The sequence below is a fragment of the Canis lupus genome, chromosome 7, assembly GCF_003254725.2.
Source record: "Canis lupus dingo isolate Sandy chromosome 7, ASM325472v2, whole genome shotgun sequence".
NCBI classification, from domain to species: Eukaryota; Metazoa; Chordata; class Mammalia; order Carnivora; family Canidae; genus Canis; species Canis lupus.
The window spans coordinates 63,387,305-63,415,233 of record NC_064249.1 but is presented as its reverse complement, the minus strand read 5'-3'; the positions used below and the strand labels follow the sequence as shown (position 1 = coordinate 63,415,233).

Here is a 27,929-nt window from a genome sequence, read left to right as displayed (position 1 = left end):
GTTTTCTCTTCCCTTCCCAGGAGTAAGAAGAGGATGGCATGCTTACTCTCTTTACCTCCAATGCACATGGTGGAAGTGCTAAGGGAATCACTTGCGAGGATTTGATGTGCCTGTAACAGAAGGTAACTGTCATCTCTGTCACTGGCCGGATACTACCAGAATCTGACCTGGTGCTTCCCAGTGAAGGAGAGTCAAGCGTGATGAGAAACTTCTTGCGACAGTTTGCTATTTCTCCTGAAGTGTATAGGCACCCATGATCCTGATGACCAATGCCCATTTTGATAATTCTTTAATCTTCAAAAATAAGAAACTTGCTGGAATAAAGTGCAGAAAGAGACTGTACTAAGGAAATGGGGGGGGGGGACTTCCAAGTGCAAATTTCCTGAAGACTTTAAAGGGCATAGAAAATTCTCTTTGTTCTAAAGACCCCAAGTGAAGAACCAGTAGAATCAAAAGGGAAACATGAATCATATAATATTCAGGCAACTAACAAGACTTAGCCCCTCCTGCTTGCCCAGAGACGGATTTTGGGGCACCAAGCAGTGGCAGGGGCCCAAAAAGAAATGACTTCTCCCTCTCTGAAGGGGTCCTCAGTACATTGTGGGCTGTTTCAAGAAAACCATGGACACCATCAACATATCAGGGATCATTGCACAGTAGATGAAACCAGATCAAGCCAGAGGAAGACCACCCCAGAAGTCAGCTAACTGTATGAGACAATACATCTTTTCTATTCTAGTTCCCTGCTTTAGCACACTGAAAGGGCGAGATATCCAGAAGGAAGGGGATTTTGAGTTATCTCTGAGAAGACTCTGCCCTGATTTCAACTCTAACACTGGGGAAAAAGAGAATTGAGATTATGTATCTCTCCTCTTGGTCCTAAGCCTAACTAGCTGCCCCTAAATAAATGGAAATGTTAAATATTAAAGTGGAGAAGAGATTATAATGGAATGAGTATTTAATAACTGAAAAGACCTGGAAAGCTATGGGTTTTTCTGGGATACTGAGGACTAGAAATGGAGATTTGACAAGGTGGAGAACAAATAAAACAGCTTTATTTAAAAACAGTTCAGACTAGGCAACCATAAATTGTATTTGATTGCCATTGAAAAGCCATAGTAGTGTTATTGTTTAGCAAGGTACTCCCTTGTTCATTTCAAGTCATTGGTTAGATTTTAGGTACAATGAGGTTAAAATGGAAAACTGGGATGCCACACATTTTCTTGTGCTTCAGAGTGAATTTATCTGATTGGAAGCAATCACAACTTTAGTTGTAAGAGATTAAGCTGAAAAACTAGGGATTAGATTGAAATCAACGACATTTAAAAACAAATTGCCTTATTTTAATTTCCCTTCTCTCAAACAATGTGGGAAGTAGATGATGTTAGGGTTCAGAAGATGTGGGTTTTACTGTTGGCTCCAACCATAGTAATCTATATTGAAGCAGTCACATCATTAGAATTTATGGTATCTTGATTTTCTTAAGTTGTTATCCTAATTCAGTAAGCATTTAGCAAGTCTGTTATGAGGATAATGGGCTTTAGAATTAGACTGTGTAGGTCAGAGTCTACACTCTACCACTTAGCAACTTGATCCTGGCCCGGTTACTTATCCTTTCTGAGACACTGCTTTCTTATCTTTAAATGGGGATGTAGCAATGAAACTGGGCCACAAAGAGTAAGTGGTGTTTCTTTTCTGTAAAATGGAACATTTGAGTTATGTGATCTTTAGAATCTCTACATTTCAAAAAGCCTATTATAAAACCACAGGGAAGAGAATGGATTTAAACAGAATCGTGTGTCTTCAGGTTATAAAAAAGAAAGAATTTCCTGGTTAGATACCAGATGTAATACTTTGAAGAGTTTCTGGATTTATCCTCCTAATTAAAAAATAAACTAGTGAATTGTCTGATTGGAATGAATTTGCTATTATGATTCTGCTAAAAGTTAAAGAGATGGAGCAAATCAGTGGTTATTGAATGTAAGTCCAGGAATGGGCATCCTTAGATTCACGCAGGAATGTTTTATAATGTTTTTCCTATCTCTATCTTTACTGATTTCTTGTCTACCTTTGTTGGATCAATGACTTGAGTGCTAAAATCTCCAGCAATAAAGGTGGATTTGTCTATTTCTTTCTTATTTCTGACAACTTTTGCATCATGTATTTTGGAGCTGCGATTTGGTACATACACGTTTAGGCTTTTTGTGTGTGTGTGTGTGATGAATTGATCCTGTTATTATTATGAAACATTCTTCTTTATTTCTATTTTGTCTTGAAGCATACCTTGATAACTGTATGGCCATTCCAGCTTTCTTATGACTAGTGTTTGCGTAATATATACTTCCTATTTTTTTAACCTTTAATCAATATGTGTCTCTATTTATTTTTTATTTTTTTATTATTTTTTATAATAAATTTATTTTTTATTGGTGTTCACTTTGCCAACATACAGAATAACACCCAGTGCTCATCCCCTCAAGTGCCCCCCTCAGTGCCCGTCACCCATTCACCCCTATCCCCCGCCCTCCTCCCCTTCCACCACCCCTAGTTCGTTTCCCAGAGTTAGGAGTCTCTTTGTTCTGTCTCCCTTTCTGATATTTCCCACACACTTCTTCTCCCTTCCCTTCTATTCCCTTTCACTATTATTTATATTCCCCAAATGAATGAGAACATATAATGTCTGTCCTTCTCCGATTGACTTACTTCACTCAGCATAACACCCTCCAGTTCCATCCACGTTGAAGCAAATGCTGGGTATTTGTCTTTTCTAATGGCTGAGTAATATTCCACTGTATACATAAACCACATCCTCTTTATCCATTCATCTTTCGATGGACACCGAGGCTCCTTCCACAGTTTGGCTATTGTGGACATTGCTGCTAGAAACATCGGGGTGCAGGTGTCCCGGCGTTTCATTACATCTGAATCTTTGGGGTAAATCGCCAACAGTGCAATTGCTGGGTCGCAGGGCAGGTCTATTTTTAACTCTTTGAGGAACCTCCACACAGTTTTCCAGAGTGGCTGCACCAGTTCACATTCCCACCAACAGTGTAAGAGGGTTCCCTTTTCTCCGCATCCTCTCCAATACTTGTGGTTTCCTGCCTTGTTAATGTTCCCCATTCTGACTGGTGTGAGGTGGTATCTCATTGTGGTTTTGATTTGTATTTCCCTGATGGCAAGTGATGCAGAGTATTTTCTCATGTGCATGTTGGCCATGTCTATGTCTTCCTCTGTGAGATTTCTGTTCATGTCTTTTGCCCAGTTCATGATTGGATTGTTTGTTTCTTTGGTGTTGAGTTTAAGAAGTTCTTTATAGATCTTGGAAACTAGCCCTTTATCTGATACGTCATTTGCAAAAATCTTCTCCCATTCCGTAGGTTGTCTTTTAGTTTTGTTGGCTGTATCCTTTGCTGTGCAAAAGCTTCTTATCTTGACGAAGTCCCAATAGTTCATTTTTGCTTTTGTTTCTTTTGCCTTCATGGATGTATCTTGAAAGAAGTTACTGTGGCTGAGTTCAAAAAGGGTGTTGCCTGTGTTCTCTAGAATTTTGATGGAATCTTGTCTCACATTTAGATCTTTCATCCATTTTGAGTTTGTCTTTGTGTATGGTGAAAGGGAGTGGTCTAGTTTCATTCTTCTGCATGTGGATGTCCAATTTTCCCAGCACCATTTATTGAAGAGACTGTCTTTCTTCCAGTGGATAGTCTTTCCTCCTTTATCGAATATTAGTTGACCATAAAGTTCAGGGTCTACTTCTGGGTTCTCTATTCTGTTCCATTGATCTATGTGTCTGTTTTTGTGTCAGTACCACACTGTCTTGATGACCACAGCTTTGTAGTACAACCTGAAATCTGGCATTGTGATGCCCCCAGATATGGTTTTCTTTTTTAAAATTCCCCTGGCTATTCGGGGTCTTTTCTGATTCCACACAAATCTTAAAATAATTTGTTCTAACTCTCTGAAGAAAGTCCATGGTATTTTGATAGGGATTGCATTAAACGTGTAAATTGCCCTGGGTAACATTGACATTTTCACAATATTAATTCTGCCAATCCATGAACATGGAATATTTTTCCATCTCTTTGTGTCTTCCTCAATTTCTTTCAGAAGTGTTCTATAGTTTTTAGGGTATAGATCCTTTACCTCTTTGGTTAGGTTTATTCCTAGGTATCTTATGCTTTTGGGTGCAATTGTAAATGGGATTGACTCCTTAATTTCTCTTTCTTCAGTCTCATTGTTACTGTATAGAAATGCCACTGATTTCTAGGAATTGATTTTGTATCCTGCCACGCTGCCAAATTGCTGTATGAGTTCTAGCAATCTTGGGGTGGAGGCTTTTGGGTTTTCTAGGTAGAGTATCATGTCATCTGCGAAGAGGGAGAGTTTGACTTCTTCTTTGCCAATTTGAATGCCTTTAATGTCTTTTTGTTGTCTGATTGCTGAGGCTAGGACTTCCAGTACTATGTTGAATAGCAGTGGTGAGAGTGGACATCCCTGTCTTGCTCCTGATCTTAGGGGAAAGGCTCCCAGTGCTTCCCCATTGAGAATGATATTTGCTCTGGGCATTTCATAGATGGCTTTTAAGATGTTGAGGAATGTTCCCTCTATCCCTACACTCTGAAGAGTTTTGATCAGGAATGGATGCTGTATTTTGTCAAATGCTTTCTCTGCATCTAACGAGAGGATCATATGATTCTTGTTTTTTCTCTTGCTGAAATGATGAATCACATTGATTGTTTTACGAGTGTTGAACCAGCCTTGTGTCCCAGGGATAAATCCTACTTGGTCATGGTGAATAATTTTCTTAATGTATTGTTGGATCCGATTGGCTAGTATCTTGTTGAGAATTTTTGCATCCATGTTCATCAGGGATATTGGTCTGTAATTCTCCTTTTTGGTGGGGTCTTTGTCTGGTTTTGGAATTAAGGTGATGCTGGCCTCATAGAACGAATTTGGAAGTACTCCATCTCTTTCTATCTTTCCAAACAGCTTTAGTTGGATAGGTATGGTTTCTTCTTTAAACGTTTGATAGAATTCCCCTGGGAAGCCATCTGGCCCTGGACTCTTGTGTCTTGGGAGGTTTTTGATGACTGCTTCAATTTCCTCCCTGGTTATTGACCTGTTCAGGTTTTCTATTTCTTCCTGTTTCAGTTTTGGTAGTTTGTGGCTTTCCAGGAATGCGTCCATTTCTTCTAGATTGCCTAATTTATTGGCGTATAGCTGTTCATAATATGTTTTTAAAATCGTTTGTATTTCCTTGGTGTTGGTAGTGATCTCTCCTTTCTCATTCATGATTTTATTAATTTGAGTCTTCTCTCTCTTCTTTTTAATAAGGTTGGCTAATGGTTTATCTATCTTATTAATTCTTTCAAAGAACCAACTCCTGGTTCTGTTGATCTGTTCCACAGTTCTTCTGGTCTCGATTTCGTTGAGTTCTGCTCGAATCTTAATTAAGTCTCTTCTGCTGGGTGTAGGATCGTCTGCTGTTTTTTTCTCTAGCTCCTTTATGTGTAAGGTTAGCTTTCGTATTTGAGTTCTTTCCAGTTTTTGAATGGATGCTTGTATTGCGATGTACTTCCCCCTTAGGACTGCTTTTGCTGCGTCCCAAAGATTTTGAATGGTTGTATCTTCATTCTCATTAGTTTCCATGAATCTTTTTAATTCTTCCTTAATTTCCTGGTTGACCCTTTCATCTTTTAGCAGGATGGTCCTTAACCTCCATGTGTTTGAAGTCCTTCCAAACTTCTTGTTGTGATTTAGTTCTAATTTCAAGGCATTATGGTCTGAGAATATTCAGGGGACGATCCCAATCTTTTGGTATCGGTTCAGACCCGATTTGTGACCCAGTATGTGGTCTATTTTGGAGAAAGTTCCATGTGCACTTGAGAAGAATGTGTATTCAGTTGAGTTTGGATGTAAAGTTCTGTAGATATCTGTGAAATCCGTCTGGTCCAGTGTATCATTTAAAGCTCTCGTTTCTTTGGAGATGTGCTTAGAAGACCTATCGAGTATAGAAAGAGCTACATGGAAGTCACCAAGTATAAGTGTATTATTATCTAAGTATTTCTTCACTTTGGTTATTAATTGATTTATATATCTGGCAGTTCCCACATTCGGGGCATATATATTGAGGATTGTTAAGTCCTCTTGTTGGATAGATCCTTTAAGTATGATATAGTGCCCCTCTTCATCTCCCACTACAGTCTTCGGGGTAAATTTTAGTTTATCTGATATAAGGATGGCTACCCCTGCTTTCTTTTGAGGACCATTTGAATGGTAAATGGTTCTCCAACCTTTTATTTTCAGGCTGTAGGTGTCCTTCTGTCTAAAATGAGTCTCTCGTAGACAGCAAATAGATGGGTCCTGCTTTTTTTATCCAGTCTGAAACCCTGCGCCTTTTGATGGGGGTCATTAAGCCCGTTCACGTTCAGAGTTACTATTGAAAGATATGAGTTTAGTGTCATCATGGTATCTATTCAGTCCTTGTTTTTGTGGATTGTTCCACTGAACTTCTTCTTAAAGGGGAATTTTAAGAGTCCCCCTTAACATTTCTTGCAGAGCTGGTTTAGAGGTCACATATTCTTTCAGTTCCTGCCTGTCTTGAAAGCTCTTTATCTCTCCTTCCATTTTGAATGAGAGCCTTGCTGGATAAAGTATTCTTGGTTGCATGTTCTTCTCATTTACGACCCTGAATATATCCTGCGAGCCCTTTCTGGCCTGCCACGTCTCTGTGGAGAGGTCTGCAGTTACCCTAATACTCCTCCCCATAAAAGTCAGGGATTTCTTGTCTCTTGCTGCTTTAAGGATCTTCTCTTTATCTTTGGAATTTGCAAGCTTAACTATTAGATGTCGAGGTGTTGAACGGTTTTTATTGATTTTAGGGGGGATCTCTCTATTTCCTGGATCTGAATGCCTGTTTCCCTTCCCAGATTAGGAAAGTTTTCAGCTAGGATTTGTTCAAATACATATTCTGGCCCTCTGTCCCTTTCGGTGCCCTTGGGAACCCCAATTAAACGTAGATTTTTCTTCCTCAGGCTGTCATTTATTTCCCTTAATCTAACCTCATGGTCTTTTAATTGTTTGTCTCTTTTCTCCTCAGTTTCCCTCTTTGCCATCAACTTGTCTTCTATGTCACTCACTCGTTCTTCCACCTCTTAACCCTCGTCGTTAGGACTTCTAGTTTGGATTGCATCTCATTCAATTGATTTTTAATTTCTGCCTGATTGGATCTAAATTCTGCAGTCATGAAGTCTCTTGAGTCCTTTATGCTTTTTTCTAGAGCCACTAGTAGCTGTATAATAGTGCTTCTGAATTGGCTTTCTGACATTGAATTGTAATCCAGATTTTGTAACTCTGTGGGAGAGAGGACTGTTTCTGTTTCTTTCTTTTGAGGTGAGATTTTCCTTCTAGTCATTTTGCTCAGTGCAGAATGGCCAAAAACAAGTTGTATTGGGAAAAGGAGAAAAAGAGAGAGAAAGAAGGAAAGAAAAGAGAAAAAGAAAAAAGGAAGAAAAAAAGAAAAAAGAGAAGAAAAAGAGAAAGAAAAAGAAAGGGAAAAAAGGGTGGGGGAAGCAAACAGAAATCAAAAAGCAAACAAACAAACAAACAAACACGGGGGAGTATCTTCTGATTCTGTATACTTTAAGTCCCTTGACTTCCCCTGGAACTTGTCCTTCTAGCTGGTCTTCTGGGGGAGGGGCCTGTTGTGCTGATTCTCAGGTGTTAGCACTTGGGGGAGCTGCTCTGCCCCCTGCCTGGTGCAGGGTTTGTCTCTGTATTTAAAAAATCCATCTCTTTTCATGTGGTTGGGTCCTTCTTCAAGTCTGTGATTGTTCTGAATTATAATATGTGTCCTTAACTTATCAGAGCCTACCTTGAATTCCTTATTTTACCATTTCACATATAAGAACTTTACAATGATATACTTCCTTTTGCCTTTATTAGCATATACTTTCTCTTATGTGTGTTTGAATTCTAAAATATATTGTTAATATTTTTGCTTAAAAAAAATGAACTGTCTACTAAAGAAATGAAAATCACAGGAAGCCAAACTTTGTTTACCCACATATTTATTGTTGCTAGCACTTTTCATTTTTTTCATGTAAGACTGAACTCTGGTATCATTTCCTTTCAGTCTGAAGAATTTCTCTACTGTTTTTTTGTGGTGCACGTCTTTTCTTGATGAATTTTGTCTGCCTATGTTTATTGAGAAATGTCTTTTTCTTTCATTTTTGAAGGCTGATTTAGCTGGATATAGAACTCTAGGTTAATAGCTATTTTCCTCTTAGCATTTTATTTTATTTTATTTTATTTTATTTTATTTTATTTTATTTTATTTATTTCTTTTCCTCTTAGCATTTTAAAGATATCACTTCTGCCTTGTGTTTCTTTTCTTTTCTTTTCTTTTCTTTTCTTTTCTTTTCTTTTCTTTTCTTTTCTTTTCTTAAGATTTTATTTATTTGTTCATGAGAAACACAGAGAGAGGAGCAAAGCCATAGGCCGAGGGAGAAGCAGGCTCCATGCAGGGAGCCTGATGTGGGACTCGATCCCAGGACCCAGGATCGCAACCTGAGCTAAAGGCAGATGCTCAACCGCTGAGCCACCCAGGAGTCCCTGCCTTGTATTATTTCTAAAAAGAAATCACCTTTCATTCTTATCATTGTTACCCTCATTGTAACATGTCTTTTATTCTCTGGACTACTTTTAAGATTTTTTCATTATATTTGGTATTCAGTAACATTGCTATGCTATGCTTACATAGGTTTTTCTTTATATTTATCCTGCTTGGAGTCTATTATGACTTCCTGCATCTGTGGGTTGACATCATATTTGGAATATATTTGGTTATTATTTCTTGAAATATGGTTTTTTCTGACCCAGTATTTCCCAATATGCCCCACTCTCTCTCCTTTTATTCTGGCACTCTAATTACACATACGTTAGCTTATTTAACATTGTCTATTAGGTCACTGAGATTTATTTTTTTCATGACGTTTTCTTCTAGTATTTTGGTTTGTAAAGTTCTATTTGCCTGTCCTAAATATGCTGAGCATTTCTTCTTCAGTGTCTAATGCATTCTCAGGCTCACCTACTGATGCTTTAAATTTCAGATACTGTGCTAATTCTGGAATTTCCACTTTGTTCTTTTAAAATAGTTCCCATTACTATCCTAAGAATCCCTATCTATTTACTCATATGTCCATTTTTTTCTGTTAAATTATTATATATGTGGGATCCCTGGGTGGCGCAGTGGTTTGGCACCTGCCTTTGGCCCAGGGCGTGATCCTGGAGACCCGGAATCAAATCCCACGTCGGGCTCCTGGTGCATGGAGCCTGCTTCTCCCTCTGCCTGTGTCTCTGCCTCTCTCTCTCTCTCTCTCTCTCTCTCTGTGACTATCATAAATAAATAAAAATTAAAAAATTATTATATATGTTTATAATAGTTGTGTAAGGGTTAATCCTCTGTTAGCTCCAATAAATATCTGTATTATCTCTGGGTCTGTTTTTAATTGGTTGTTCTCTTGGGTATGGGTATATTTTCCTGCTTTATTGATATCAAATAGTTTTATATTGTATTAGACATTGTGAATATGATATTATTGAAAATATATCTTTTTGGCTTTCTGTAAGGAAAGCTTAGTTTTGTTCTCCCATGCAGCATGGTCCTGTTGATGCTTGGTTTCAGGCCCTGTTAGAGATGTCTAGAATAATCCTGCTACTTAGGTGTCACCTTTTGGAGTCCTAATTGAATGCCTGGGGTTTTTAGAGATTTCTTTCCACTCTGACTGGTCAGAACTTCAACAGCTCCCAGTCTTTCAAAATGTCCATTCTGCCCACAACTCCCCAGTAGCTGTTCTCTCCTGGGTGTCACAGAATCTAATTCTGTTGGCACATTATGTGCACATTAATGTTTGATCAAAGATGTGAGGGAATCTCTATTTGGAAGGGGTCCTTCTCTGTACAGTTACCTCCTCTCCTGCTTTCCACCCGACAAATTCCAACTGTCTCTGCAACCTCAGACTCTAACTGAACTTGGAAATAAAAGATACCCTAAATAAGTGGCAATATAACAATTAAAACAAAATGAATTATAATTCTATACTTATAAAAACTCAAATATCATTTCTGTCTCTTTAATAATAGTTTTTTTTTTTTCTGAAGTCTGCAAGATGTCAATGCTCTTTTTGGGAAAAACATTAATTTGCAGAGGAATTCTAAAAATAACTACAATATGAAATTTTAGTATATATTAGTCACTGTGCTGACTCTTTTACATGGATTATCTCACTTAAATGGTCATGACACTCATCCCAATAAGACCTGTGATTAGGATCCATTTTCCCTGGCTGATTTAAAAAGTGCCCCAAGGCAGAAACCTGAGGTGAATCTGGAGCTCACCTTTTTGCTTTTCCCATTCTCTGTTATGTTGTAAAATGTCTGAATTGTCTAGTTTTATAGTTGATGATAATGATTAGGTAAGTGTGATACTTGTTACTTATGATTTGTTGAAATCCTAAAGAGCTTTTTAAATAGATTCTAACACCCTACCAAAACTTACTGATTCAGAATCTCCAAAGTGATGCTAGAGCGTCCATCTTTATTCTGGTGTGCATTCAGGGTTTGGACCACTGATGTGACTTGAGAGCATTCTGACAAGCCTCATTTAAGAGTCTCAACTGATACATCTCCACCACTTTCCTCTGGGAGATTAATCATAAATTAGCCAGGCCCCATCATGAAGGATTACTCCACTTCCAGACTGTTTTCAATCTTTAGATTTCCTTACTCCTAATAATTTGTTCTCCTGAATTAGAGTAAACAATTCCTTATATTCTTAGTGTTCATACCTTCAAAATTTAACAGACATGTCATATCCCCCGCCAGTCATCACTTAACCATGCTGTATATATTTAATTATTTTAATGTACCCCCGTAGGTCAACTTCTTGAACTTCCCAGTCATCCTGGTTGGAATAGCTTGTCTTCTCTCTGCATAAGAATGAAGAAAGCTGGAACAGGACATTTTTCTTCTAGCCTTGTTTTCCTGAGAATAGGACCTATGTCCCCTCATTTCCAGCCAGTCATCTAATCCAGAATGTTCATTTCATAAACTTGCAGACTTCTTTTTCACTCATTGGTTCTATTTTAATTATACTGTAAATAATTGTCAAGTTCTTAAGCTTTCTTCTCTCACTGAATAAAAGTATTTAAGGTTTTATTTTTAATTTAAAAATTTAAAATACTTGCACAAGCCTCGAGTGGAATGAATCCATTAAAACAAAATCCTGTGTGTGTAATTAAACAATCTTAGTGTCCCTAGATTTCTCTGTCATTTCTGGCACCTGGCATGCCTTCCTTGGAGGTTTTCAATTGTGGACTGTAATACTTTTAGAATAATGAGAATTCAGATTCCACAAATCACCCAAAGCCAAACATCAGTTTCTTTGGCCAATAAAGCATGCCCAGTTAGCTGATGGCTTTCAGAGGGGCTGACAAAGGGTCTTACATAATGCACTGAGTGTGGTACTGTTTGAGGCCATCGCGATGTGCTGTAATTATTGTGGCAGGCTCCTTCCTGTCTAGAATATCTCCCCGAACAGTCGGTAGTGCGTCTTGGGGTTGACAGGTGGCTAGATTCCCCTCTGTGTTGGTGAGGATGTTAGATGTTGCCAGGAGAATTTAAAGCAACATAGGCAGTGCCTTAGCACTTGAATTGTTCTGATTTTCCCTTTAGCTCTGCAAAATATACATTTCTTAGGCATAGGCAAGAGGAAAGCCTCTTTTTACCCTTTTTCCTGAACTCCTCTCTTCACCAAGGCACATTCTCTGATTTGCTGGCTGCCCCTGGGAGCCATACTTACTGTGTCCCCTGACAGCCCTGTGCCCATGTTTTATGCAAAGATGTGAGCAGCTGGCCACCAAGCCCCTGAGAGTCTGGGGCTTTTGTGTTCCAAAGCCTCTTCTCTGCCTTCTTTTCCCTCCCCTCCTGGCTTCTAGGCTGTGTGATCTTTTCTCCACCACTCCCTTGTGTCGGCATTTGCTGGATGCGCTCTGTGCTTTTTCCATGCCAGGCATCCGTGCCGAGGAATATTGAACTTTCCTAAAAAGTGGTTGATAAACACAAGGAGTGGTGACAGAGAATGTCTGGTACTTAGTAGGCCGTCCTAGCTGAGCCTTTGTTCCAACCTTCTGAACAAGTCCCATATTACCAGGCAGAAAATACAAAGAGGCACTATAGCGTATCGGCTCAAAAACAGGGATGGGAGAGCAGAGTCTCTTATGAGGCTTAGGTCAGGTAACTCATGCAGAATTCTAAACGAGTGAGAGCTCCATGGATGAACTTGAACCCTGGAATAAGACTGCTTAGGTTTAAAGCCCAGTTCTACCACTTACTAATCTCTGTGGCTTTAGGCAAGGTCACCTGTCCTCTCTGTACCTCAGTAGTTTCATCAACAAAATGGAAACACTACTTGTTCTTGCACTCGGGTTGTGATAAACATTGAAGGAATCAATACATATAAAGAACTTTAAGCGCCTATCAAATGATAAGTGCGTAATAAATGTTCAATAAAGGGTAGTTACACTAAAAAAATATAAATAAGGCTGCGGAGTGGCTCAGTAGTTTAGTGCCGCCTCCAGCCCAGGGCCTGATCCTGGAGACCCGGGTTCCAGTCCCACGATGGGCTCCCTGCATGGAGCCTGCTTCTCCCTCTGCCTGTGCCTCTGCCTCTCTCTCTGATGAATAAATAAATTTTAAAAAAATCTTAAAATCAATCAATCAATCAATAAATAAATAAATAAATAAAACTAAAGGGTAGTCACAATACCAACATTGTTACGATCATAATTATTTGGCACCTTACCAATTCACCAGTGCCTCTCTATAACTTAATTACTTCAGTGGATCTAGACGAGGTCATCAACTGGTAAATACAGGGAACAGTCTGAAAGTCCCAGTGTAAGTTCTAGGCTTACTGGGGTCCAGTTTGTAGGGGGCGAGGTGGAGGGAGAGCTCCTTGTTTTGTGTGGTCCAGCTGTGTGGTAAAGATGTCCAAATACTCCACCCAATGAGAACAATGGCATGGAGTTCCAGTCACAGGCATGGAGGTCTCCACTCTGCCCTGATAACAGGGAAGTCCAATCTAGAATCTAAGCTTGCTACTGAGTGTAATCCTAATCTTTGCCCCAAATCATGCTAGTATGAGAAAATTACTTTCTTGTTCTGAACAAGTTCAGGAAAAAGAAAAGAGCCACACTCTAAGCCAGAAATCCAGTCTTTAAAAACAAAGTAAGGGTATAATTACTGTTCATTTAGTAGGAAGCCAGCCTTACAGAAGTGTTGGACAATATTGAAAAGACCCCCAAAACTGCAAGGGAGGGGGGAATTGGAAGGAATTGGGTATGGAGAAATGTTTCTAGAAGTCTATCTGGACTTACAGATGTTTTATTCCACATCTTGCACAAGAGGGTCTGTAGCTAACTTTTCGTGGGAGCATCCTCTTGCCTTGTGTCCATTCTGGGCACTGTACTCCTTATCCACTGGCACTCATTGCAAGAGCTGCTCTCATTAATTAATCAGGCCAACACACTTAAGGCATGAGTCTTGCATCTAGCCAGAGTGGATTGTAGTGGAAGTTCCTCTTCAAAAAGTAGCATGACACTCAACAGAATGAAATCTACTTCAAACAGAAGTTTGTGTGGCTCCGTTCAAGGACTGCCTGAGGTTTGAGCTGCCTCTGATTTCATCTGACCCTTAGAGAGAAGATAGAGATGCACCACTATCTCCTATTTATCATTCTCAATGGGAACTGTGTGGGCAGCTTCCATTATGCCAGGCCAAATTTAGAAGAATGAAAAGGTCGACTAAGTAATTATTGATTTTATATGTGTGCATAAATTAGAGCATGGAGTCCTTTAGTCACTGCTAAAAATATGCCTTCTATGGATTGGATTTGGGAGGCAGAGGGCCTGTGTAACGAGGATAAGGCAATAACTCTGGTGGTAAATCTGTACATTGGATAACTATTTCCTTATGGTTGTCATGATGGTTCAAGACTTACATAAAAAATCAGCCAGTGGAGCATTTTGGATATCTGGGAGAAGATTGGACAAGACAGACCACAGTCATGCTTTCTCTTTAATCATAAAACTGATATTGGCCATAATCCTTTTAGCGACAAGCTTTTCTCAAGCAGCAGTGACTTATGAATGCTATTCTGAGGAGAACTAGTCAATATATTAGTTTTCTTTTAATTATGCAGCTGCAGCAGCAAGTCATGCATGAGTTTTATGGAGCTTTGTGAATTTGCCATCGGTTCTGGGAAGCAGAGAATTTATTTGTATACCATGGAGCAATTTGCTCTGGTTAGAAGAGAAACCATATCCTTCTATCTTAAAAATGAAGGGCTGGTATTTAAATGAGAAATTCCAAGAATCTAATAATCAAATGAGCCAAAGCTGTTAATTAAAATTGATTAGTATTAAGCATTTTATGCAACACTCTAGAATGTCGTGTGGCTAGAAAATTTCCAGTTGCCTGAAGTTTGCAACTATTGACATGCTTACAAGGGAGGAAAAATATGGTGATCAAAGAGGAAAGAATTTTGTTATCAAACATCTTATACTTGGGGTGAATATTGCCTTCCACCTTTCAGAGGTAAGTCCAACTAAATTATATGACTATCTTAGTTCTGCTTAGATTTGAGTGATCTGCTGTCCATTTAGGCATTGTGTGTGCATCTTAAATTTTGGATTACAGTAATTGTACCTCTCCTTGGTTAGTAGTTCCCATAATGCTGAGAAACAAAATGTTTTATTCAAGTGTAACTTAGTATTACTGAGAAGGAGCCCCGAGGAAGCAGATTGTTCCATTCTGCTTGATCTAATGGGCCACAACAGCTCCCAAATTGAAGAAACGAAGATTGGCATATCAAGGAAGAGGAGTAGTTGAGAGGGGAAGTGGTGGCCTATGATGAGGATATGTTGACCTCTGGAATTATGTGACCCTTATTTTTTTTTTTAATTTTTATTTATTTATTTATTTATGATAGTCACAGAGAGAGAGAGAGAGAGAGAGAGAGAGAGGCAGAGACATAGGCAGAGGGAGAAGCAGGCTCCATGCAGGGAGCCCGACGTGGGACTCGATCCTGAGTCTCCAGGATCACGCCTTGGGCTGAAGGCCGCGCTAAACCGCTGCGCCACCCAGGGATCCCCTTATGTGACCCTTATATATAGGTTCACTTCTGCTCCAGGCCTTAGGCTCCAGGACCAATCTTGATCTCAGCCTGGGAGGATTTTATGGTCTGACTCTGAGGATCAGCACTATGTCAATCGTGCTACCCACTTGGCTGTGACCTTGAACTCCAGTTTACATAAAGGTACTTCTCTCAAGGGCAGAAGATCCAGTCTCCTCTTTGTGTCCTAATCATGGTAGCTGGGTCCCTGTCTTGCTGCTTGTGGTTCTCGAACTACTTTGTTCTTTTAGAACTGAAGTCTTCCGTTGTCATCCTCTACCCAAAGTCAAGAGGCATATAGCCTTCGTTATAACTTACATCCTGTAGGACTGGATAAGTGCCTGTTTCTATTCCTCATGCCACCCTTCAAATGGATATTGAGATACCCTCATTCCTTTGAGTTGTGCACCTTTCCCTCCTCCGCCCCTGCCCCCACTTCCTCTCATTAATACCCTTAGACAAACAAATGTTTATTGTTGGGCACTTTCCAAACTACATATCCAACATTTAGTGGAGTGCCTGGACCATCGTAGGCATTCAACAGACTTTTGGTGAATGAATGAATTCATTTTATCTGCTACTCAGGACTTCTTTCCAGTGTTTTCTGGCAAGCCCCATTTTCTGAGAAATGGACCTATCTCAGCTCACCCCAGCTTGCCTAGGCTGCCTGGCCTGCTCTTGCGCTGGCACACACCACAAAAATATCATGCATCTTAGGGAGGTTGGTGTCATCACAAGGTGTGCCTTCAATGCTTCATTCTTCTCTGAAGTCTCTTAAAAATGTCAGCCTACTCTAGTCGTGCTTTCTTTCCTCGTTGTCTCCTGGTTCTCTCTCAGAAACTTCAGGAAAAATTTAATATGATGAAATTAATGCACCCCAAAGTGCCAATGACTAGCAACTCAGGGCAGCTAGCCAGCCTAGGCCTGAGTTGTAGTGAGTGGAGCCAAGAGGAAGTTCTACCTTATGCATAGCAGGGATGTTTTTAGAAACCGGAGATATTTTGCTTGGACAAGAATCATCCTAGGAGAGTCACAGCAGCTGTTTTCAAACATACATACGTATCTGATGTGTAAAAGTCAGAATACATCTATATCGTACAAATAAGAATTGGTGATGACCTGCCCTGTGGGGGAGAGAGTATGCTGTTCTTGGAAGTTGAACACTCACTGTCTCCCAGACATAGAGGCAGGCCAGAGCAGGGTGGTAGGGAGAGGCCATCGTAGTTGGTGGCATGTGGTAATTACATGGTGGACCCCTGGTTCTGGACTCTCCCACCATGAGTCGGAGTATAAATCCAGGCTGAATTTCACCCAGAGCATTTCCCCAGCTGGCCGCATCCCACTGCTATTTCCCACTTCTGATGTCTAAGTGGTGTTTCTCAGTGTTTGCTTCTGAGGCAGCAGCTGCAACATCGTGACAGTTGTGGTTGCTTCCCTTGTCTGGTTATAGTGATCCTGTTCCTCTTGCCAAAAGTTGATTTAAAAACAAGTATATGTGGCATGATCCTGGCCGATGCGTTCGAGGGGTTGTCTTTTAGGGTAAGGGTAAAGTGGTTCTTGGAAAAGTTTCCCCCCTTCTAAGAAAGGAAGACAGAGCCTATATTGTTCCTCTGAAGTCATTGTATCGGGATATCAAGTCTGGAGCTCTAGTAACAGTGTTTCCATGGCCTGAGGCTGAAGTTAGAGCCACACTATTGGGTTCTTTATGACAAGATTCACCAACAGAAGAAATTGATTCTGGAGCTGTTCCACTTCTGGGACTTCTTCTTTTGTTACATTTCCTTATTTTTTTTTTTTAAGGCTATCTATTACAGATTCTGATGCTTGTAGCCCAAACCACCCTTTCTGAAACAGAGAGTTCTCTTTTGCCTCTTTGAGAATGAGGAAAGAAAGACAACCTGTGCTAAGAGTCAAGTTCAACTCTTGGATTACGTTAGTTCTCACCATACTGTGGCTGGTCAGACTTATGTGTCATTTTCTTTGCTCTTCCTTCTGGGGAAACCAGGGTAATATTTTAATTTTCATCTTGAAGTTGGTTTACCAGGGTTGTAATATGTCTCCAGTAGTTTCCTTTAAATAAATATTTAGATTAAAATAAAACTAAATGAATTTAAACACCAAATGCAAGCACCAAATGCAGCCTGTCATGACAACACAGGCCATATGGGGCAAAAGCCAGCTGGTTTTTCTGTGCCAGAAAGAGGGAGTCTCAGATAGTGGGCTATATCTTGCCCCATCCTCCACCCTTGCGATTCTGGTCAGAATACTCTAAATCACCTAGCCAACTGTGGAAAAGTCTACTAAATTTTGGCTTCTAAGAATATGGAATATCAGTGAGATGATGGTGATTTTGAAAGTCTCTTGCAAATTGGAATGTGTGAGATGCATAGGAGATCATTTTGGGAACTTTAGAAGAGATGAAATTCTAGATTTGGTCCTAGGATGGGAAAAACAGCCCTGATTTAAGCAAGAGATGTAGAAGCATTTCTATTCTAACGGATAACGCAGGTGAGGATTATGGCCCCCGCCCTTTGACAAAAGAATCAGATGCTTTATCTGAATTAACAGAGGCAAGGTAGGCGGCTCAGCTCCCACATCAGGAATGGGTTGAAGTTATTGGCTGCTGGTACATCTTTATACACAGTTCACAGTCCCTTTGCATCATGTCACATCTGATACGGTATAATGTGATGTGACTAATGTAATCAGATGTGAAGTGCACTACAGCAACATGTCAAGTTGGAAAATTTGAAAAGAGAAATACGCTTCTCTCTAAATCATGGTTGGGTTATTTCTCTCAGCCGGAGGGCTCTGTTTTCAGAGTGAAGAGTTTTCTGTGTTGACCTTCTGGCCAAGGGCATATGTCAGGAGGGCTAGTCCTTCCCAGAGGTGATGACCCTGGGTACATAAGCTGAAGCCTTATGAATTGGCTCCCACCTGCCTTTCAAATCAACATGCCTCACCTTTTTCCCACAGCAGGGCATTAACTCCAGAGGTGTGTGCCGCAGAGCACCAATTGCTCAGGAAACCAAAGTTTCATGGAGGTTCAGGACAACTATGCTTGGAACCTAATGGGGCACTAATTTTAAGGAACCAAAGTGGCTGAACAAAGTCAATGTCATTCAAGTATGTGGGCCATTTTCCAGAATGATAGCTAATGTGGATGTACAAGTTTTGATCCATCAACTTTCTTTATAAGCTTCCTGTGCAAAGCTGGGTGGGTGATCTTCATGACCCCGTCTCATTAACAAGTATGAGTTCTGGGAAAGGGCTCTCTGTGGCTTGGTGTAGTGGAGACGTCCAGTCTCTTCCTCTTCTGCCCCAGGTGGGCCATAGTGTGTGTGCTCTCTCTCTCCACCCGCATACCTCCCTCCCTCCACCTCCTCCTCTCTCACACTTTTTAATTTCTAAGATGAATGTAAGGGTTTAAGGGTTAGGAGAGGCTCTGAGGCAATGGCTGGGAGGATTCTAACAAATACAGTGTGTTGATCAGTGGTATCTGGAAGCTGATAGGTAAACAGACAGAAATGGAGCCACTCTGTAGGAAGCAGGCACAGGGGTGGTGCCCAGGCACCACGAACACCGCAAGACCGCCGGGTCACGCTGGAAATAGAATGGACTCTCCAGTCCTTCCAGTCCAGTCCTGTCGGCCCTGCACTGTAGAGACTTAAAGTCTCTCTTACTACTTTCCTTGTTCAGGCCGATCCTTCTTTCAGAGTGGGCTCAGGAGGCAGCAGGACAAAGACCACTCTTTCAGACCCATCTGCATCCTTGGCTCCTTCCTCACACTCACATCCTCTCCATCCTAGGGTATGATTGCCCTGATGAGGGTACAGTAAACATAGGGCTATGGCTTTCTATAGAATTGTGAACCAGTTAGGGCACTGGGGTGGCTCCGGTGGTTAAGCGTCCAGCCACTGCTTTGGGTTCAGGGTCATGATCTCAGGGGTGAGATCGGCTCCGTGCTCAGGGTGGAGTCTGCTTGAGATTCTCTCCCTCTGCCTCAACCCACGTGCTGTCTCTCTCTCTTTAAAATAAATAAATAAAATCTTAAAAAAAATTCTGAAACAACTGAAGTCTGTCAATCGCTTCCATTGGCTTCCCATTTTGCCTCATTGCTTCTTTCATGCCCCCACCCCCCACCGTGTCCTGTCCCCCCCTGAGGCCCCCTGCCTTCCCCAAGTTGTTTCCCCAGAAGGGCCGCACCCTAGTCGGTGTGCCGCCCTTTCCTGTCTCAGCCTGCCCCTGACCTTACTGTGGCCTCCTCTCCCTCCATTAATTCTACCTCTCCCGTGTACCATTTTATTGGCCGCTGCCCTTTGCTCAGTGATAGGTGGCTAATATGAGAAACTAATCTGGTTTAATGTTTTAATGTGTTACCACTCGCTAGCCACTGCTAGCAACTTAATGAGATTTTGAGTTTTACTTGTCTCATCATAGGTCCTCTATTCAATTATGAACTCGGTGAGGGGGAAGTGCCATGGCTGTTTCTTCTGTAACTCCCCAAGCATCTGAGCAGCGCAGGGCTGCAGGTCTTCTGTCCTGCTAGAGTTGAATGGATTAAAGGAAGGGTGGGCAGGTGGCTATACCTGAGCGCACAGACAATAAACAGATACCATGACAAAGTTGGCTTTCAGGCAATGTCAGTAAAAGAGGTTGGTAAAAGAAATTGTCAAAAAAAAAAAAACTTTTTTTAAGGCTTCCTTAAAAAGAGTTTAAAAATAACCAGAGAGGGTAAATTAACTCACTCGAATCTTTAATAAAGTTTGCCTTAACTAAAACAGCAGCAGCAACAAAAACAGTCATATTACAAATCAACTACTGAGGCCCAAAGCTGGTCTTGAAATCAAAGCTTTCTAGGGCCTCCCACTCTCTTAGGGAAGAAGTTTGCCTTTAAAAGTCCAAAGCAAAAATGCATACAAAATACATGTGCTACTAAAGCTCTCAGGTGCTACAGAAACACAGGAGCCATAGGCTTGGCCAATGTAATCTCTTGCAAACTGAAGTACAAGAAAATGAAGAGGCTAGAGTGGCACTGTCCAATAGACCCTTCTATGACAGAATTTTTTTTTTTTTACTCAGCCCTGTTCAGGACAAGAGCCATTAGCTACATGTGGCTGCTGAGCACTTGAAATGTGGCTAATATGACTGAGGATCTGCAATTTTACTTTCATTTAATTTTACTTCATAGAGTAATAAAACTTCATATTTAAATTTAAATAGTTATATCTTATTCAATGAACCATGTTACTTGAATGTGGTCTGTGGATTAGAAATACTGGCATCACTTGGAAGCTTGTTAGAAATGTAGAGCCTCAGGCTCTACCCAAGACCCCTACTGGGGCTGCAGTTTCAAAAGATTTCCAGGTGAATCTCATATATGTTAAATTTTGAGATGTCCCTCTCTAGATCAACAGTTCTCTCCTCTGTTAGAATCACCTGGATACTTTCTAAGCTGTTCTGATGCCTGGACTTGACTATGCACCAGTTACATCAGAAACTCTGGTGGAGAGGCACAGGTATCAGAATCGTCATTGCCATACACCAGTCTGAGGAAGAAATCCTCCCTAGAATTTGTGTCAGTAATTTATTAAGTTTTCAGTAAACATGCAACATAGAAATGAGAAGGAATCCAATAGCACTTAAAAATACAGAACTTTAGGGATGCCTGCCTGGTTCAGTGGTTGAGCACCTGCTTTTGGCTCAGGCTGTGATCCCAGGGTCCTGGGATCAAGTCCCATATTGGGCTCCCCGTGGTGAGCCTGCTTCTCCCTCTGCCTGTGCCTCTGCCTGTGTCTCTCATGAATAAATAAAATCTTTTAAAAAAAATACAGAACGTTACATGAAAGAGCTGTAGGTATGTTGCTCTCAAACTGAGAAGAATGAACAGAGCCCCTACATGAGTCAGAATCAGACATTCCGAAGGTGTGAGAAGTTTATCTCTTAACCTGGGAGACCTGGTCTTAGTTCGGCCCAAGTTTATGTGCTGTTAGTGCCCAGGCAGCTGAGAAATACTGCTAGTTGCGGGAACTAAGAACTATTCAGTCAGAAAGAAGGTGACACACATACAGTTCTTACCCATTTCTGATAAAGCAGGAAAGGGATTTAAAGAGATTATAGACAGATTGCCAACTTCAGGGGCCTTGAAGTAATTCATGTGTCCACAGGAGAAATGAATTTCCACACCAACCATGTGCTAGGACATGAGATTCAAGATGAGTTATGAATTCCTCAGACCCCTAAGACAATTATTAAATATATAACAACTCCAGGCAGAAAGAAGAGCCCTCTTTTTTGGTGGTCTGAAGATCCCAGAGGGAAAGACCATCAAGGGCTGTGCCTTTTTCTTTTCTTTTCCTTTTTAAAAAGATTTTATTTATTTATTCATGAGAGACAGAGAGAGGCAGAGACATAGGCAGGGGAGAAGCAGGCTCCCTAAGGGGAAGCGATGTGGGGCTCGATCCCAGGAATCCAGGATCATGACCTGAGCCAAAGGCAGACACAACCACTGAGCCGCCCAGATGCCCCAGTGCCTTTTTTCTGAGAGGATCTGGATTTAGGAGCCTCCCCTCTTCTTTCCAGCTATCCCAGTCCACGCTCAGTGAGCTTCAGAACACTATTCAAGGAATGTTCTGGGTCCTTCTCTTGATGGACTATATTTGGAAAGTGGTGAAGGATCTGTGGTGGTTAAAAATGATACTTTTTACATTTTTCCCTTTTCTGTTAAAAAAAACATTTATTTATGATTTATGCTATAATTATTTACCTTTTGTGTTGTAGTCAAATTTTAAGAAGTGGGAGTGTACATAAGCAAGGAATAGGCTGGCAGAGGTAGGAAGAGGGCCATAAAATAAACAACCTGTTTAGGTAAAGGAGGTAAAAGGGATATTTATCCTTTAGGGAATATATTCAATAACACATTTTTTTATTGAATATTTGAGGGTCTAGACACTGTTCTAGGTGCTCAGCACATAGTGGTAAACGAAAGAGCCATTCTTCTGACCTCATGTTACTTATAGACTAGGGAACACATAGCTATTAAATACACATACAGATAAATATATTTGTATTATAACAAACATCTATAATTGTGACAAGGCCTATAAAGGATAATTGTTGAAAAGAGAATAAACGGGGTCTGGTCAATGTAGATTTTGGCCAAAAGATTTAGAAAACAAAACAATGAGTCTCACTTAACAAGTGAAAATTCTCAGACAGGCCTAGACTCATCAGAAATGATGGTAAGGGCACCTGGGTGGCTTAGTCAGTTAAGCATCTGCCTTTGGCTCAGGTCATAATCCCAAGGGCCTGGAATCCAACCCCACATTGGGCTCCCTGATCAGTGGAGAGTCTGTTTCTCTCTTTCTCTCTCCCTCTGCCTCTCCTCCTGCTTGTGCTTGCATGCTCTCTCACTCAAATAAATAAATAAAATCTTAAAAAAAAATGATGGTAAGCTTGACTATAAGCAGCAGTCAATTAAAGATGAGGACAAAAAGTCCATTTATGCATGAGTCAAGGAAGGATTGAGAAGAAAATGCAAGGTCAAGCTAAGTGGTCCTACCCTAACATGAGCAGAATGTAATGATGATCTTGGTCAAAGACTACAGAAAACTTTGGAACTGAGAAAACTGTCTTGAGTCAGGGTGTAAAAGAACTTATTGGTCAACAGTAAAGCTGACATCTAAGCAAAAGTCACAGAAGCAAATGCAAATAGACACAGTGGTAAGCCGGCCCAAAGCAGAAAGAAGGTAAGGTCTTTTACCTTCTTCTTCCTATGAACAATGCAATGACTGGCTTCCCTGGCCTTGGCCAGTCAAAGGCTGGGAGTCTCAAAGGCTGTTAGAATGCAGCAGGGTTCCCAGGACAACACCTTTCTCCAAGCCCTGAAAGATTCTGCTTGAAAGCAAAACCACAGTCATAAAATATTGGAGAGGCAAGGACCATATAGTGTGTTTATTCCAATTCCTTACCCAATCTCATGATGGACCTCACAGATGCCTTCATTGGTCACCAGACAACCCCACATTGGCTAGGATCCTACAAGAGGTCTCAATGTCTCTGGTCCATAGTCTGATCCTCAGCCTCGACTCATTTATCTCTGACATGTTCTGTTAACTTGAAGCCAGTTCATACCTACGTGCAAAGGCTAGCTCCACACATAGGTTTAGGATAGCATTAGGGCCTTCTGTCATCTGTGGCTGCATACCCTCTGTATCCTTCCAAAGGCTTATTTCCTCTACACAATCCTCTGTTTAGACAAATGAATCTATTCATAGTTCATAGACATTCTTGATTCTTTACTCTTGTTCAAAGACCTTTTTTTGTGTCTCTCAGTTCCTATCAATTAAGACCTAGTTTGAATTCCAGCTCCCACAAGAAGTGTTCCTGACATTTCCAGTTACCTACACTTTTTGATCTATGTGAATATACCATTCTAAGCACCACAAGGTTATCAGAAGCTAGCATAATCAAGCATATTAAATAAAGAATACTCATGGAGAATATTCAGAAAGTCATTTACTTTTGTCTCTCATAGACCTTGTCAATTTGTTTACTTCTCCATTCATTCATTCATTCAGTCAGTCAGTCAGTAAATATTTATTGAATGCTTACTGTGTGTTAGGTGATATTCTAGGTCCTGAAGATATAGTAGTAAACAACATAGACAAAAATTCTTGCACTTGTAGAGCTTACAATCTAGTGGACAAGAAAAGCAATAAAACAAATGTCTAAGTGCAACATTTAGTAAGGGCTAACAGGAAAAATCTAGTAGGGAAAAGGAACATAAAGTATCAGCACCTTTAGGCAATGTCGCCTTATAAGTCCTCACTGATAGGATGTCTTTTGATTAAAGACCCAAAAAGGATGAGGATGTTAGCTAATAGACACCTGGTGGAGAGGCATCCCAGGTGGAAGGAATAAGTGCAAAGTTATGTACTTGTTATGAGGTGGCAGAGGCAATCCCTGGAATTGGTAATGTTTCAAGTTGGCCCTTTGTATCAGAACACATTCATAGGGTGTTCTTAAGAATTATCTCCGTTTCTCTCATGTAGGGAACACATATTTTCTAAGTTGCTTATGGTTCTTTCCTTAAGCCCTAGGAATCCCATGTTAACCCCTGCTTGATGTCACTACAACTTTGCAGGCAATCTGCAAAATATGACGATCTCATATTGGTAGAACACTAAACTGTGAGTCTTCAGACTTTAGATTTTCCAGGCATTAATTAGACATTATCCCAATAGGTCCTTGAACTCTTTGCATGGACATATTAAGCTGCTGGAGATCCTATTATAACACCTATTCAGGTAAAAGCCAGATAACCTTCTATACCTTCCTCTTGGTGGAAAGATAAGGATGTTTGGGGTTCTTTTAATCACATTTTTTCTTGGCCTCTTTAATTTCTTTTCTTAACTGTAAGTAGCAATCAGCAAAGGATCACATAAAGTCTTGCTTGGATGGTCTCAAACCTCACTTTATAATATGACATATATTTGGTGGGGAGGAGCTCAGCTGAAACTGAGATTAAGTAGTGCCAGTTAATGTAACAAAATTATGTTTGGGTCCTGCAAACGGGGGATGATGACTCGTACCCAGCTACCTACTGCATATATACAGCTCCTTCGATCTTGTGCTGCAATTTCCTCTACCACTCATTTGGTACTTAACACATAGTGCCTTGAGTTATTTATTTTTAATTAATATTTAATTATAAAGTCGTACTTCAATAAATTAACTATATAAGTATTTAAAATATTGCACATGCCATGGAATCAATGTGCATCCTCCAGCAATACATGAAAATCCATTATTTTTATACAAATTTCTGTTACTTAATCTCTTTATTCATACCTTCTTCATCTCTAGCTGACATTCTAGTCCCTGACTCACTGATCACATCTTTTGTGAATATCCAATAACTCTAGAACATCATAGGTTCTTCATAATTGCTTGGTGATGAGGATGATGTACTTTCTGAGTATAGAAAAATTATAACTAAGTAGATGTAGGAGTTGAAGTCACACATCAATGCAATCATCCCACTGAATCCTCTTATATGTAAAGATGAGTATAAGAAATGTATAAAAAGTTTGTTATTTCTCTACGCCATTTTGAGACTATAGTTGCTTGCTTCTTAGACAATTTCCTGCAATTTGTTGGCACTGGTACTTCAGTCCTGGTCTGTAGTTGTCATAGAAAAGTCAAACCTTGAGACTGATTTGAAGATGGGGTTTTTACTTTTATTTATTTGCTCATACATCTATTCATGAAAACATTTTGTTATTTCTGGTTTAAGATGCGACATGAAGAGCCTGGAATTTGCCAATCCCATCCTGACACCAAGAAAAAAGCTGGACCACACTGCAAAGCAATGACATCTCTTGTGCTCAACAGAAAGATGAGGTTGCAAGAAAATCTCCATTCTGAAACCTGGAAAGACGCACAGCTCCAGGGAGATACAGCTGAGATCTGTTGACTTGTTCCCAAAGTTGCTGGAACCATGAACTGTCAAGAACACTGAAATAGTAATTTTGATGAATTGCAGGAGGCTGAGTGTAGATTAGCCTGAGAGTGACAAATTCCTGAGGACTCAGTCTTAAGGGACTCCACACTTTTGTGAATGTCACCTCTAAGGACCTCACCAGATTTCCATGGTGAAGATCTGAGAAAGATCCCCTCATGGCTTTGGCATGGGGAGAGGAAAAATAATCATTGAGACATACACCAAGAGATTTCTCCATGATAAAGGCCTATACTTCAGAGGGAAGGACTTTAGCAACATTTTATCCCAGTCAAGGAAAGGGCATTCCTCCCATTCCAGCATCCTGTAGACTTCCTGTTTTACCGAAGGGAGTGGGAGTGAGGAATAGAGTCAACAGATGTCAGAGTTTCAAGGAGGTAGATTGAGGATGGCACATCCAGGAGAGGGAGAAAAGATCAGGTGGAAAGAAGTTACACCACTGGAAAGTCACTAGTGAAGGTCATAGCCCCAAGACACAAACACAAGCACTTAGATTTGGTTGTAAGATTATAGAATGTTTCCCCTTTCCACTCCTTGCCACCATACCAACAGACTCCAATATAATAACAGTGGCCTGCAGTTGAGAAAGCTGTAAGATACAGACTCTCTGAGAAGGAGTACATAGGGAAGCCCAAAGTCTGGAAGAAAGACCAAAACAAGGACACTAGAGAAATCTGAATTTCTGACATTTATGGCACTAAACAGTCTAACTCCCAGCCTGATTAAAATAGACCCTCACACTGAAGGCTTATCAACCTCAGTTCTTATTACCTAATACCACATTTTCTGCTTTCAACAGAAAATTACAAGGCATGCCAAAAAGCAAGTGGAAACATAGCCTGAAGAGACAGAGCAGTCCTCAGAACTGGATTTAGATATGACACAGATGTTGAAATTATCAGACAGGGAATTTAAATAGCTGTGATTAATATGTTAAGGGCACTAGTGGAAAAAAAGTAAGCAACATACAAGAAAGGATGGGTAATGTAAGCAAAGAGATGGAATTGCTAAGATAGAATAAAAAAGAAATGTTAGAAATCAGAAATACTATAAAAGAAATAAAGAATGCCTTCAAAGCGTTCATCAGGAGACTCAACACAACCTAGGCAAGAATCAGTGAGCAGGGGGATAAAGAAATGCAAATGGAAAAGGGAATGGGGGGAGGGGACCCAAATGGACCATCCACGAACTGTGAGATAAGTTTCAAGGGTATAAAATATCAAGGAGAAGCATGAGGGAATAGAATAGAAAAGAATATGCAGTGATAATGAGAACTTTCCAAAATTAATGATAGACACCAAACCATAGATCCAGGCAGTTCAGAGAGCAAGAATCAGTATTTTCCAAAAAATCTACACCTAGGCATATCATTCAGATTTCCAAAAATCAAAGGCAGAAAAATCTTGAAAGAAGTGAGAGGGGGGAAAAAGCATTGTACATATAGAGGAAGAAGGATAATAAATACAGTGGACTTCTCATCAGAAACCATGCATGCCTTCAAGAAGACAGTGGAATAAAATATTTAAGATGTTAAAATGAACAGACTACCGGCCTAGAACTCTGCATCCCACAAAGTTGTCCTTCAAACTGAAGGAGAAATAAAGATGTTCTCTGACAAACAAAAACCAAAGGAATTTATCACCGGTAGGTCTGTCCTACAAGAAATGTTAAAAAGAAGTTCCTCAGTGGAAGGAAAGTGATATAGGTCAGAAACAGAAATCTATATAAAGAAAAGAAGAACGTCAGAGAAGGAATAAATGAAGCACCTGTCCCCAAGTGGATAGAACCACATCTGTCTCATCTTGGCATAACAAGTTCACATCTACATCTGTGAATGATGAGTATATTTTGTAAGGAAACAGTCTATTCTTGCAATCTTGCAATTGAATAAAAAATAATCACGTGCTGAATTTTGTTTCTTGTAGGCTTCTAAATAGTGAATTGAAAGTTTGGAACTGGTAAAAAAAATATTAAATTTGTACTTTAGGAAAGCTCTATTACCTAGGTCTGTGTAGGTATGTTGCGTATGGAAACGCATGTTTATTCTAGTGACTTAAGATCTGGGATAAGTAAAAGGTACGTAAAGGAAGAAACAACTTAGAAGAGACAATGCTTTAGTAAACTCTTCGATAAAAAAACACAAAACTTTCTTAAATAATATTGCCATGCATTATA

The 27,929-nt window shown here is 40.2% G+C and overlaps 1 long non-coding RNA gene across 1 annotated transcript; it reads left to right on the top strand.

Annotated features, from left to right (window-relative positions):
- On the top strand, positions 1-27,664 carry LOC118355204 (uncharacterized). Its single transcript, XR_004817214.2, has 2 exons — positions 1-122; positions 25,530-27,664. It is a non-coding gene; the product is annotated as an uncharacterized LOC118355204 (long non-coding RNA).
- Positions 27,665-27,929: the final 265 nt, after the last annotated feature.